The 14,589-nt window shown below is 41.0% G+C and overlaps 1 protein-coding gene across 1 annotated transcript in view; it reads right to left on the minus strand.

Annotated features, from left to right (window-relative positions):
- Positions 1 to 14,589, minus strand: part of pcdh15b (protocadherin-related 15b) — a 224,201-nt gene that overhangs the window by 161,830 nt on the left and 47,782 nt on the right. The window contains exon 2 of the mRNA XM_048987517.1: positions 4,168 to 4,227. The gene's annotated coding sequence lies outside the window, so the exon portion shown is untranslated. The remainder of the gene's footprint in view (positions 1 to 4,167; positions 4,228 to 14,589) is intronic.

Consider the following 14,589-nt stretch of genomic DNA (forward strand, 5'->3'; position numbering starts at 1 on the left):
CTTCCCCCAAACCCATTCTCATTTATAAACAAACACTAAAAAGATCCTGCCTATTTACAGAATAAAACAAATTAAATTATTCTATTATAGAATGAAAATGGACAAATAATTTAATGAGAGAGCATAGAGCCAATGTTCAGATTTAATTCCTCCTTACGTAAAGGCTTGTATCCAGGAGTAAGATTATCTAGGAGGCATGTATTCTACCGTCCCAAAACAGTGACTAAAATATTCCTAAAATGTACCGAAAAGTGAGGACTTTCCTTAATTTAAAGTCTGGATGTTTTCCAAAACCAAAAGGTAAAGGAAGGACCAAGGTAAAGAGATGGAAGTAACATTCTGCAGTATAATGGTTCTGGTCATCATTTATAATCGCTTTTTTTTTTTTTTTGTGGGTGGAGAGGTGAGGGGTGCAGTTAGTTTATCTCAGACAGACAAGCCCCTCCCCCACCAGCGCCTCAGTTAAGTGGGTAGGGGAGCAGATGGGGCAACCAGCTGGGACCAGCAAGGAGCTGGGTGCAGTGCAGGCAGATACAGATGTTGCAGTGAATTCAGATTCATAGAGTACAGTAGCCTGGTGAATCTGCAAGCCAAAGTCAAAGTGCCCTGAAGGGTGGCGCCATCAACCACCTGCACCCGCGTTACGCCTTTTCAAGGTATCTGTGGTTGCTCCTCTTACACTTTCCAGCAGCCTTGAAAACCGTCATCTTTTCGCATAATTGCTGAAAAAAGCCACTGGATAAGTGCCGTCCCGAAGATATATGGATGGGTGGATGCAGTGCCAGATCCATAGTCACCCAAATAAGTAAGAAAAAAAAAAAAGAATGATGAAAGCATACTGTGCAAGTAAGAGTGACTCTGCTTTCTGTGGGGTGCTGCTTGACAACTGCCATTGCATTCTGATGACGCCACCTTCCCCACCTCCACAACCTCAGGCTGTCGGATCTGTTATAGTGCCAGGTGGATGGAGGGATGGATGGAGGGATGGATGGAGCGATAACTGAATCGGAATTAAATGTGAAGTAAACAAGTATAAAAAACTTAAATCCTGCTCTAAAAATTAAGACAAACAACTATCCATTCATACATCCATCTGTGCTCCATCGCGTCTTTGAGATCCAGAGAACGTCCTTGGAAGAGCTGCATACAAATGCATGCAGGATGGGAAAAACCTCTAAATTGGTTTCCCTTGGAAATTTGGTATCGGAATAGAAGTGAATAACATTGAAGCTGTCGGCCATTCATATATGTCTCAGTGTATAGAAAAGCAATAGGAATAGATTTTTTTCAGCAGTCTTAAAGTCTTTTGCTACTGCCTGCAATGTTCAGGTCTTTTTTCTGCTTTACAAAATAATTAAGTCTAGATTACTACACATATTAAACAGTTGTGCGCCAACAAAGACAGACGATCTCTGAACGAGGGTATCAATAACAGAAACCTCTCCTGGGTGATATTTGTCTTTTTTTAATTATTACTCTGCAGTCATTTGCACACTGGGTTTAATGATAAACGGCACGCAATTCCTAAACCCTTTACATATCTTTGTTGACCCTTTTCCCCAGAGATGTCATTAGGACAGAAGTGTTACCTACTGTGTTCTGAACTCCTTAAAAAAAACAAAACAGAAAGAAGCAGCTGTCAAAGTTCTGACTGCGGAGGCAGCAGTGAGAATCTGGCGAAAGTCGAACGGGGCGTCACAGTGAATGACACACAAGACATTAATATGTGTGTTGGAAACGTTTAAACTTTCGGGCCGTGAGGCTAGATGTCGATGTCCCGTGATGAATTATTAATGCGGATGGCTTCCACCTGGCCAGATGCGCAGAATCCTTTTTAGACATCGAGGCCTGTTTAAGTGCCATATGTCAACGTGCGACAGTAGGCCAACTCAGACAGTATAAATCACTGCATTAGCATGGAGTATTCTTCAGATGAGCTTTGTCATTAGCTAACTATGACTAAGTTCCATGACAGGAAAGAATAATTGGCTTCACTCTGCCTCAGGGGACAGTTTAAGTCAACCAGAGCGCTGGTTCCGGGCTCTGGTCCTGGGAGACCCAGTGTCCACTGTTTTAATCATACCTAGTCCTTGGTACACCAGACTTGATTGAGCTATTCTCAGCGCATTACGACATACCATTTTATTCTCTTTTACTTGGTTTTGCACTACTAAGAAAGATTAAACATCTGGAATTTCTACTTTATTGGTACCATTTAATATTAATAAGATCAGGAAACATAATTACAGTCAATTAATTTGATTACTTGACCGTCCGTGGCCCGTGAAAAATTATGCAGATGCGTGACTCATTATCAATTAAAGCGAATGTTATTTGTTTGACGCGCAAAAATAAGTTCAATGTGGCTGTTAGTGAAAGTAAAAGGGATTTTTATGTTTGAGGAAATCTAGCTGGGACCCAGCCAGTAAGATGTCGAATAAGAAAGACCAGTTCACACAGCGGGTCCCCAGACAGCGGGCTGCGGACCTCTTGGTACATGTCCTCTACCTTGTAACCGTTAATAGATGCGATCGGTATTTTGTAAAAGTGACTGAGTCTTATTCAATAAGACATTAAATAACAGGAAGCAGCCCACACAGAGGAGCTCAGGTCGAGGCCCATTAGGTCAGTACATTTCAGGTGGACGTTCAATCTGTGGCCCCCGAACCCCCCAGTGGGGCCTGCGGTAGGAGGTTAGTGGCCCTCCGCACTATCCTCCCCGCCTGTACCACATGACCCGTGGCGTGTCGGCCAGTGGTGGATCACATGGGCGCCCGCCGGCGCCCTTGATCGTCGGTGCCACGTGCGGCAGCCGCTATGCTCAGCTGAGCAAAGGAGAATTGGCTTTGGCTAAATTGGGGAGAAAGTGGGGGGGAATAATCATAAAAAAAAGAACCCCCCTCAATAAAGTTGACCTGAGCGGTAACACAAGGTCTTCCTATCACATAACAGAAAAGCGAGCAGACATTCAATAACAGTTCCTACGGTGACCGTGGCAACGGCAAACTATATTTAATCCATCCACATTTAAAGGGGATTCTACAAATTCAAATGGAAATGCTAAAGTATTAAAAATCACCGAGATATATCTATATATTTTTTCCAAATGCAACATTTCCTTAAATCACTACGCACTTAAACAGAAGGTCCTGTTCCAATGGTGCTTATTCTTTAAGCATGGGAGCGTTTTATACTTTTTTTTTAAATGCATAATAGATACAGTTTGATCTGCAGAAACGGTGCAGAGGAAGGGCCCACGATGAACACCAGTGAGAGTAATCAAAAGAACGTTCTGAGTTTACAGGATTATATTTTGCTTCTGGGACCGTTGTCAGCTGTGACCCCTTGTGAGAGTAAGCCCATATGAGAAGGGGAGTAATTCCCCCTATTAAAAAGCTCGGATTTCCCAAGAGCTGAGGGAACAGACTGCAGCGGCACGAATACTGCTTGCTGTGATAACTTGCAAGGCAAGACGATGAGAAAACAATAGGAGAAATACTATTATACACTAATTCCAGCTGTAATGCTATTGTGCTCTGACTAATTTTTATTGTTATGAAAAACATGATACAAGGCGTATGCTGAGTTCTCTCATTTTTTTTCCTTTTGCAGTCCATCCATCCATCCATTTTCCAAACCGCTTATCCTACTGGGTCCCGGGGGGTCCGGAGCCTATCCCGGAAGCAATAGGCACAAGGCAGGAAACAACCCAGGATGGGGGGCCAGCCCATTGCAGGGCACACTCACACACCATTCACTCACACCTACAGGCAATTAAGCAAGTCCAATTAGCCTCAGCATGTTTTTGGACTGTGGGGGGAAACCGGAGTACCTGGAGGAAATCCCACGACGACATGGGGAGAACATGCAAACTCCACACACATGTGACCCAGGTGGAGACTCGAACCCGGGTCCCAGAAGTGTGAGGCAACAGTGCTAACCACTGCACCACCATGCCGCCCCCCTTTTGCAGTCACTCCTATGAAAAATCAACTTTGAAGTTTAAGTTTCCCTTCTGGATCACAAATCCAGTCCAGTCGCCCCAGCACTTTATCACATGCTGACCTGGCTGGTGCGGTGAGAGGGGAAGTGAGGGACGCGATGTATATTTGACATTCCCGGATTGATGGAAGGTAGCTTAAATAAAGTAACGTATTTGCCACTTACCTCAGTTCTGTCTTTTTGCGTACTAGGCATATCTTTTCCCTCCTGACAAGACTCCAGGCCCTGCATTAAACAATAAGAAATACTTCACTAACACACGCAGGGTGCACAGCCTTTAGCATATTCAATTGATGCTCCTTACAATGACAGCGATGCTTCGTCTTTCACGGCGAACGAAAACACATGGGTCCCAGGAAACCACAAAACGCAAACCGAGATGCAGGAAATATGTTAAACATCTGCCTGAACTTCCAGTGTGAAAGAACATTACGTGCAGCAGTTCAATGAAAATTAAAATGGAGTCGTTGTCGCTTTATCGCATATTAATTACACTTAGAAATTCTCTGGACCACTGCGTGATGAAAGCGCCGTGCCGTTCAGAAGCGGCACGCTCTCGCACGCGCGGCTGCCTTTATTGCGGACCCAGTGGCCCAGTTTTTGTCATCTGTCGCAGACTTCTCCATGCCACCAGCTAATTGCTCTGAAGCCACAGAAGATCACAAGGAACACTGGAGATGTCTGGATTTAAGTAATCAAGTGATTTTAAATGTTTACTGACAGCAGTAATAGCGTCTGTTCATAGTCATCAGCCTTAATTTATATGCACATTAAATCCAGCCGCCATCACCTGCCACAATTCTTACTTCTTAAGCAAATCGACTGCATCATACCATCTCTTATTACACACTGGAGATATCTGCTTAGAGCTAAAAGCCATATTTTATCTTTCATGCCTATTGATGGAAATATAACTTTGTGTGGCACAATGAAGGATATTATATTCATATTCACCTTCAAATTAATATGTAAATTTTTGTCCTATGCAGGGTCATGGCGATTCTGCGTCTATCTCCGAAGCTACATGCGCAAGGCAGGGAATAATCCATGATGGGGTGCCAACCCATCAAAGGGCACACATATCCCATTCACAGGTACAGACAATTTAGCATCTCCTTAGCATGTTTTTGGATTTTGTGAGAGTGTATGTGTGCGTGCGTGTGTGTGTGGGGGGGGGGGGGGGGGGGGCAATGGAGGTAGCTACAGAGCTGGGGCGGAGACTTGAACCCTGGTCCCAGAGGTGTGAGACGACGGGGCCAACACATGCCAACACATTACAATGCAACACTCAAAAACAAAGCCATTAGTATTTTGAAAATACTTCCTAAACTTTATCCACAAACGAATATTGTAATGGGGAACAAAGCAAAGTGCCCATTCACTTTCCTGACCTATACGTATGCGGCACAGGGTGACAGTGAGGCCCCTTGAGTTTATCAGAGCAAAGGGCAAAAGGCAGGGGACACCCAGGACCCCCCCCCCCCCCCCCGACTCCAGTCCGATGCAGCCGCACACGCACCACAGGCAATTTAGAGGCATCAACACCAACATAAACTGCATGACAGCTGGAGTGCACTGCGAAAACCTAATCCGCAACAGGAGGATCGCAAAGCCAGCCCGCTACCCGGAGCACCTCCATCCTGCCCCGTGGAATATTTCGCTCATAAATAACCCCAATCCTTACAAAGGAGCGCCTTCCAGTTCACCGTGCACCTTGACTTGTGTACCCTCAGCTTTTTACATTAGGCTGCAGATCATTTCGATTCAAAGTGAAGCCTTTATTTAAAAAAATGATGGACTGATATAAATCCATAAGGCATACTGTCACTCGACCCCTCCACCCCTCCCCCTGCATCTAAGGAAAATACTGATAAGATAGTCATCATGGAATGGGTCCTGTGCACTGGATTGCAGGAAGCCTTTGTACACGTGGGCTTCCGCGAAGCAAAAAAAAAATCAATATTCCAGTGCCACAGATGTGCGTCGGCTGCACTGGACAGGCGTCTGCTAAGCCACCAAATGGTACACAAACATAAGAAGGACTTCCAGGTTTAAATTGGTTTGTCAATGTGCTGGCAGTGACATTTTTCTGACAACCTATCCTTACCTTTTAGTCATCATTTGTTTAGGAAGGGAGGGCAAATATATAAAAAGCAAACAGCATGAAAGGGAAATGCGGAAAGTGTGCAATCTGGAAAAATTTCAGTCATGCCGAATTCTGTTGTTAAAATATTTTTTATATATATATATATATATATATATATATATATTATATATATATATATATGGCAATATCATGTCTTAACCCTTTCCTCATCACCACCAAATCAGTTTTAAGCAAAAATTAATGAGCTAATTGAGCTCGATCAAACTTACTTTAAGATAGGTAGACTAATATCTACATGGTAGACAAATAACCACTTTTTAGGTTATTTTTGATCATTCTCAATATCATGACCAAAGAAGGATTTAATTATTAAGGTTATTAGTGTAGCAATCCCTAGTTTAAAATGCCTATTTAAAATGATTTAAATTTCAGTATTCATCCATCCATTTTCCAAATATATATATTTATATATTTATTTATATATTTATATATATATATAATTTTCAATATATATCATTTCGATATTGTTTCAGAATGTGTATGTTCGAGTCTCCACCATGGCTCCAGTTCTGAAATGCTTTCCTGTCCTCAATGGGAAATTTGTCTTGGAATCCAAGTCACTGCATTCCATGACATATAATACATTCAACAGAGTGACAACAACCTATGACTCGAAATACCGTCTGCATTCATACTTATACGGTCCTCAACTATTGTTTGTGTATATTTAACATCTTAATGACAGATGGAATGAATGAGTTCTTATATCTATTCAGCCTACAATTAATTGTAATCAATTAATTTTACTATTTATTAAAACGCTGATTTGCTGCATAGGATTGTTGCTGAAAATACTGGGGTGACTCTAGGAGAGGTTTTGGAATGACTAAGCTGATACACTTTGACAGACATAATATTATTGTTTTACACCAGCATGAAGTTTATTCAGCATCATTTCCTTTGACTGCCAAAGACTTCTGCACAGTACAGTATTTACACAATAACGCCAATGAATACTCATCAGGGAATAATAGGGTTCAGTACCTCGCTCTAGAGTACAACAAAAGAACACCTTGCGGAACTGGAACACGGAACTCTCAGGTCACTCTCTTAGGTTGGTATCATTAACCTCGACACTTTCCTGCTGGCCCTGCTCAGAATGAGCTGTAATTTCTGCAGCTTCATACCACAAGTCTTATACTACATGTTGTAATTCCGTGGTAAATAAAATCCCGATTAACAGATATTTGTTTTTTGTTTAAAAAAAAAATAATAATAAATGCCCACATTACCACACTGCTAATGAAAGATAACTTTTTTGCTACCTTTTGAAATTCACATTAAAAATTGCTGGCAGCTATTGGCTATAAGCTCCCATATCCTTCAGGGTACATGTCTGCTTTGGGGAGATAATGAAGAATTACTCGGTATATGAACCTGAAACCCCCGGTTGTGTTATTTTTAATTACCTGTCAGACATTCTGGCAGGTGTAAGTGTAACAAATGTCATCGATCTGCTAAGCGCTTAATGCTGAGACAATGTCTCCGGATCATTTAGGCAATTTTTTTTATTACATAGGGCACCGCTTTAAGTAAACCGATTGACAAGCCCAAACGGTTAGAGCAATGCATTTATACATGTCATATACCCAGTACTGATGTCTCAAACTTACCAAAAACAAAACAGCAATTCAGATTTTGTTCTTTTATTCCTTCAGCCCTTAAAATGCAAATGCTCAGAATGCTCGCGACATCTGCACACTATTATGTAATGAAGAATAATAGCAATTAATACTGATCAGCAAATATAGACTTCGTGCAGCTGTAACAGCAATGCAGATTCAGCACCACACTTAATCACACATTGTCGCCTCAATCTCAACAATGACAATATTATGGTAATGTATTCCATACATAATTAACTGGTTCTCAAGAAGCGTAATAGCATGTGCTCAGAGGATAGGAGAGCGTGTGCTTTCTGGGATGGCATTCCTTCTATACAGGAAAGTGCAGTTATGTGAGCCAACCTTCATTTTTAGCCAAGGATGCAGTAATAATAGTAGCCCGCAAAGAGTTTCTGGTAGGTTCCGGAGAAGACACCAGTCAGGTTTATGTTTCCCAGAGTATATGACACAAGACAGTACTGATGTGTTGATAATAAGAAGCAAAACCCAGATATCTGTGCAGCATCAGTGGAAAAGCATTCCTCTACCCACCTGTTTGTGTTTAAGCAATACTGTTTAAATCCATGTTTACTTTCACTTTCAATGTAAAAATATATTTACTTATTCACCCTATTAATTTCATTTTTATAAATCGCTGCATCAAGATTAAAAAAAAATTTAATGAGTCAAATAAAAGATGAATTATTAATAATTATATCAGGGAAAAATGTTTCAGTTTTGTAATTGAGCAGAGTACACCAACAACTGCCTGTGACCCAAATGCTGACACAATGTCAGACAAAATTCTACTTGTAATGATATGCAGACATTACTTTATTTACAAAAATAAATCATTAAATGTTATTTTCCACTAAAAAGAAAGTTGAAATTGAAGTAGATGCAGCGACGTTTGGACGTGCTACGGAGAACAGCACCTGCGGAAAGACTATGTTACGCAAATCTACCGGTGCATAAAATATTGCTATGAGAAATACGCCCGCGAGTACCGGCTCACCAAAAACACCGAAAAGCAAAAACGAAATCTTTGCAATTGCAGGGTTGTTAAACACAATGTTGCATTTACTAATCATAGTTTGCTTGACAGAAAATAAAACCTTTCTAAACGAACAATATTTTGCAACAACTGCTGATTTCGACTTTGTGCTTCAGAGACCACAGTTTGCGCCAAGGATGATAAAGTTGCGTCTTACTCTAGCATTATCTCACCCAAACCAAGCACTTCTTGATGGCTGGGTTTAACGTTTCCATTTCAACAAGTGATAAAAATTCCAGGACATACAAAATGAAATCACAGCAATATTGTTTTGCTCCAACCTAGCCTTTCACTTTCAAACCACGCATTTAATATCAACATCTTATGTCAAACGTAAAGTCTACTCTTTCCTACAAGCAGTGTATAAATCAAATTTATTAACAAAATAAATGTAATAGAAACAAAAATGTGTGTGTGTGAGCGGGTATACCTATCCTTATGGGGACACAATGTCCCCATAACGTGATAAATATCCGGTTTTTTTTACTGGTCCCCATAATGGAAAACTCAATTTTATAAAAATCGGTAACTGCTATGAAAAAGTGAAAAATGCAAAAACTCCTGCATTTTGCTTGGTTACTTATGGTTATGGTTAGGGCAGGGTGGGGGTTAAGGTTGTCATAGTTAGCGTTAGCATTTTTCCCATAGAAGTGAATGAGCAGGCCCCATAAGGATAGGTATACCCTACATGTGCGTGTGTGTGTGTGTGTGTGTGTAAACTGACTCCAGGAGTTCTTCTTTCTAATAATGCTGGAATAAAAGTATTATGGGACTGGGGGGGGGGGGTTATGAATCATTTGAAAAGTTAAGCCAATTTAGCTCTGTCAGTTGTGGGAGGTTCAAACCATATTTTTGCACTTGAGCTGAATATCTCTTTCAGAACCCATGATAACCAATTAGGGAGACTGCAAGCCAGTGGTCAAGTGAGATAAACGTGGTGTGCAGTGTCAGCGCGCTTCTTATCTAACGATGGACTGATAAAAAAAATAATAAAATGGAGTGATCTGTGTATTTTTGGTATTTTTTCATGAGTTACACTTTAAGTGGAAACATTAGGTTGCATAATTATAGTTGACTCCTAAATGTAAAACTGATAAAACATATGCATAGGACACTATAAGCGTATTTTTAGTAATTGTTCGATCTGGCTTGACCAGGCTAGAAATCCTGACATACTATCACGGTAAACAGAAAGCAGCTGAGCATGGGGGTGTGTCTTCATCCTTTATATCGACAACAGCAATTTTTCTCTGTCTCTGGGGATGTCAGGCACTTGGTTACTGATGTCTCATGGCCCATTTAGATTGTGTTGCTGTACAAGATTTTTCTCTCCAGCTTTGGATGGTGAAAATTATGTACTTAAACAGCATTATATACTAATACTCTCTGCCCGCAGAAAGAACCTGGTGGGCTGCCAAAGGAAACCTCTATCTCATTTTATTTATTTTTTGTTACATTTAATACAACTGAAAATAGCCGATATGTACAGTACCCTTAAGGGCTTTCCCCCTAACGTGTCAGTAATTGGGTGCCTCTTTATAACATGTGGTAAATTGGTTAAAACAACAGTGTAGAACAGATATATGTGTTCAAACTTTTCAGACTCTTATGACCAGTGGTTTGTTGCTCTGAAAGATGTAGAATACACACACACACACACACACACCTTAAACATAACAGTAACACATATACAATATATATGCTGTATATCGTGGTCGGGATAAGGGTCATGGCAGTTATTTACTTTCAGTGTTTTACAGGATAATCATTTAGATAAACGGATAAGACCACTGAATTTTGTGTTTATATATTATTCTTCATATACCGCTGGAAGAAATTTTCAGTGTTTACATAAGGTCAGTTCCATTCTGTTTCCATTTACGAAATACTATATTACATTCAGTTTCATTTGCTAATCAGACTGAATCGAAAACAGATTGAAAGTAATACTGTTAGGCAAACCCTCTAGGCCTTTCAGATGCTGGTTTTAGCAGCGGGCCAGGAACCTACTCTGCTGGGGGCAGCCCATCCTCTGTACTTCTCTTCTTGAGTGCTGGAAGTATACTTCGGCAATGGAAGACGGCGAAAACGGGAACGAGAACCCAAGTACGGTCGGGTTTGCATATTACGAAACACCCCAAGGTAAAGGCCTTTGGCAACTCGGCCCGTACAGGAAGCAGCGCGGATCCCACTGGGGGGGCACAGCCTATTGAACTAGGGTCTCTGCTTCTCGGGTGTGAGACTGAGGCTCGAGTCTCACTGCCCCAGTGGAGACGCTACAAGAGATTTTAATCAGTCTGTTTTTGTTTTCTTTCCACTCTCCCCTTTACCAAAGGCTGTGGATAGCATATGGGGGGGGGGGGGAGAAGGTTTAAGAGATTCCAGATAATTCCTTCATCATTTGTTGATTCAGGTTGAACAGTGAAATTATAATTTTCATGGTTTGTTTGGTTGTGTGTGGACCTCGCCGTTCCAAAACTCCCAAACAATCTGTGCTCATCAAAATCACTCTGTGCCTTTGATTGTGCCAAAGTTTAGCAAGAAAATTAAGGATTTTAAGCAGTATTTTCATGTTAATTGCATAATACAGAAAAACAGACTGGTGACATTCGCATTCAAATATTCTTGAAACTATCTTGGACAGGAACAGAACTCAGATAACAAAAAATACTGTGATACAGACAAAAAACCAGACTATATTAATATCTGTTGTTGAATTATTTAAGTAAATCGTCCATGGAATAAATCCATCCATCTATCCATCCACTAACTGCTTATCCTGGTCAGCATCATAAAACGCTTCATTCAATATTTAGAGTTAATGACACTGTTTTTCTGATAAATTCCTATGCCTATAGGGCTTAGGCTTCGCGTTTCCATAATACTCCATATTCCTCCTGCAGTAACAAGGTTATGGTTGGGTAGGGGTTAAGCTCGTCATGTTGTGCTTAGAGTTTTCCCCATAGAAATTAATGGAGAGTAACCACAAAGAAATCATTACAAACGTGTGTGTGTGTGTCTCTTCAGATGGACCAATATGTCTAGTGTGTTTTCCAGTCTTATACCCTGTGCTCCCTCGGATAGAGTCTGTACTGAATGTGACTGGTAGACAGCATGCATATATACATACATAACATGCATACATTGGTAGGCCTGAACCAAGATGGCACTAGTCTGTTTCACCCTTCTGCTGCCTGCGTTGTCTGTTCTATGTGTCGTATTCTTTGTTTGTCAGGCAGAAGCTACCGTTGTCTACGATCAACAGGCTTCAACAGATATTCGATTTTCTGTTTTGCATTTGTGCTGTCACCATAACATGGTGAGAGGGTCTGAGTCCTGCACCATTTATATCACCCATACCCAAGGAAATCTGCCGCGGGTCACTGTGTTCTGTTCCTCAGAGAAAAACACACCAGGGATCCTCCAGAAGGCAAAGAAAGCCGGTGAAACTGAAATTCATACTGTTCACCTCATATGAAAATAATTCATCTACTTCCACTCACATTCTGGGATCATACAGCAGACACTTTGAACCACCCAAATGATGACTGCAGTCTACGGAGTCTAATGGCGTGTTCCGCCCTCCGATTTGGTTACAGCCACGTATATATGCCATCGATGCTTGCTACTGGGAGATTACAAACATATCATTTATAACACACAACATTTTAAAAGCGCACAGGACTATCCAGGGGACTGCAGATTTTGTACTTTACTGAGATCATCAGGTCACAGCAGAGGTCTAGCAACAGCTTTAAAAAAATAATGGCTTAACTTTCGTTTGCTGCCCACCAGCACTTATTGTCTACAACCAATGAAAATATAACTGTCCAACCCTAACAACTGTGCTCTTGTTTATCGGCCACCAAAGTTAAATAGCTGCTTCATTCAGCAGTTTTTATAATTTTTTTTACCTACAGTCTCCCTTGAATGGGGCAAATTTTTAATTATAGAAGAATCAATCTTCCACATCTGTTGTCCCGATAAACCTCTTGTAAATGAATTTCTGCATTTTATTGCTTTGATCTTGCCCAGTCAGTAACTGTATCCATGAAAAATGAACATGGCCGCGTTCCTGATTTAGTTTTATCCCACGGTCGTAACCTTCGTCATCTCAAATTACGCCTGTAAGTTTGACAGGCAAGTACATTCCGTTTTAAAGGCATGGTTATCGTAAGGTTCAACCTTTTTTAGTCTTTCAGAGACTTCGAAAGACTGGTCCATGCTTTTGTTTCTTCACGACTGGATTATTGTATCTTGGGACACGGTGAACCAGCACTCTCAAGGGTGCAATTGGCTCAATATTCAGTAGCTAGGCTCTTAATACGGAAGAAAAAAAGACAAAAAACAACGGCACATTACACAAGTTCTGGGATACTTTTCCCAAACGCTTACTCACATAATTTGCACCTTTCAGTTGCATGTTAACTATGTAACAATGTTAGCAGCTACACTTTTGGGAAATGTACCCCAGGCCTCCCTTCATTGGCTAGATATCCATGAAGATTTTATTTGTTTTTAAAGCTTTAGACGGATTAGCTACCACTTACCTATCCTACCTGAGAGTACCTTATTCTCCAACTACATCCTTGAGGTCAGCCGATAAGCTGAGGGATTGGACATTTTACTAGCTCATTACAGAACTTTTACTGCGTCCGAATTCAGGGGCTGCGTCCTTCTAAGGGTGCATTCGAAGACCGAATACCGAATGCATCGCAGCGGTGCAACGAGGCTCTCCCATTTCGAAGTCTCCTTGAAATGCAGTCGAGGAATGTGTACTTCTTTGGCAGAGTCATGAAGGACCCACCCGACTGATCCTTCGCAGCCCAACATATCCGAAGATTCACAGCGCAGTGGGTTTGCTCCAGCTAAGCAATAGGAGCAGTGCTTCAAGGGTAAGAGCGGGAACAGCTGGCGACGGAAATTGGAAATCATCCATAGGCCAGGACCATCCCATCTGACCGCACTATCTGTTTGACCTTTGAAGATTGCAGCCTACAAAGGCTCCGCCTTCATAGACCATGTCCTTTGGAAGGATGCAGCCGATGAATTCGGACAGAGCCTGTGGTCTCCTCTCTCTTATGTCTGCTCCGTAGATCAAATCTAAGCTTAAAATGCATCTCTATGCATTAACATAACTTGGGTCATAGTGTATCTTTGTTTAATTAGTTTAATTTGTTTACATTTTTTATACTATTAATATTTGTGCATTTACTTTTTGTATTTGATCAGTATCTGTCGTGTTTTTGTTTTATGGTGCCATCTTATGTCTGTTTTTATTTTGTTTTTGCGATCAGCCCGGGTTGCTTTTAAATGTGCTATATAACTTAATACTGACTTTCATATGTGATGAAACTCACAGATTAAAACAAAAATGTGTTTCTTTGCTTTAAAAAATGAAATGTTCCTGAATATTTACAGCAGGCTCCTGCTGTTTTCTGAGGGACACTAAGATAACACTATGATTTCACTGGGCTGGTCACTTGATGTTTCTTTTGGACTCTAAAAACAGAGTTTCACATTCCTTCGCAACAGATAAAGAAAAAATGGCTAAATGAAAATCTTTCCGCATCAACTGTCATTGTTTCTCACAATATAAGGCAGTGCATGAAGAGCAGAGCATTTGAAAGTCCATCAGCGACATACATTCGCTTTCCATCACGACTGCGCTCACGAACTATGAGAAATCTACCCGACTTCATAGATTTGTGCTGTAATTTTTCAGTGTTGTTCTATTACCCACTGCACATGGATGAGTCACT

This window comes from Brienomyrus brachyistius, chromosome 20 (genome assembly GCF_023856365.1).
Source record: "Brienomyrus brachyistius isolate T26 chromosome 20, BBRACH_0.4, whole genome shotgun sequence".
NCBI lineage: Eukaryota > Metazoa > Chordata > Actinopteri > Osteoglossiformes > Mormyridae > Brienomyrus > Brienomyrus brachyistius.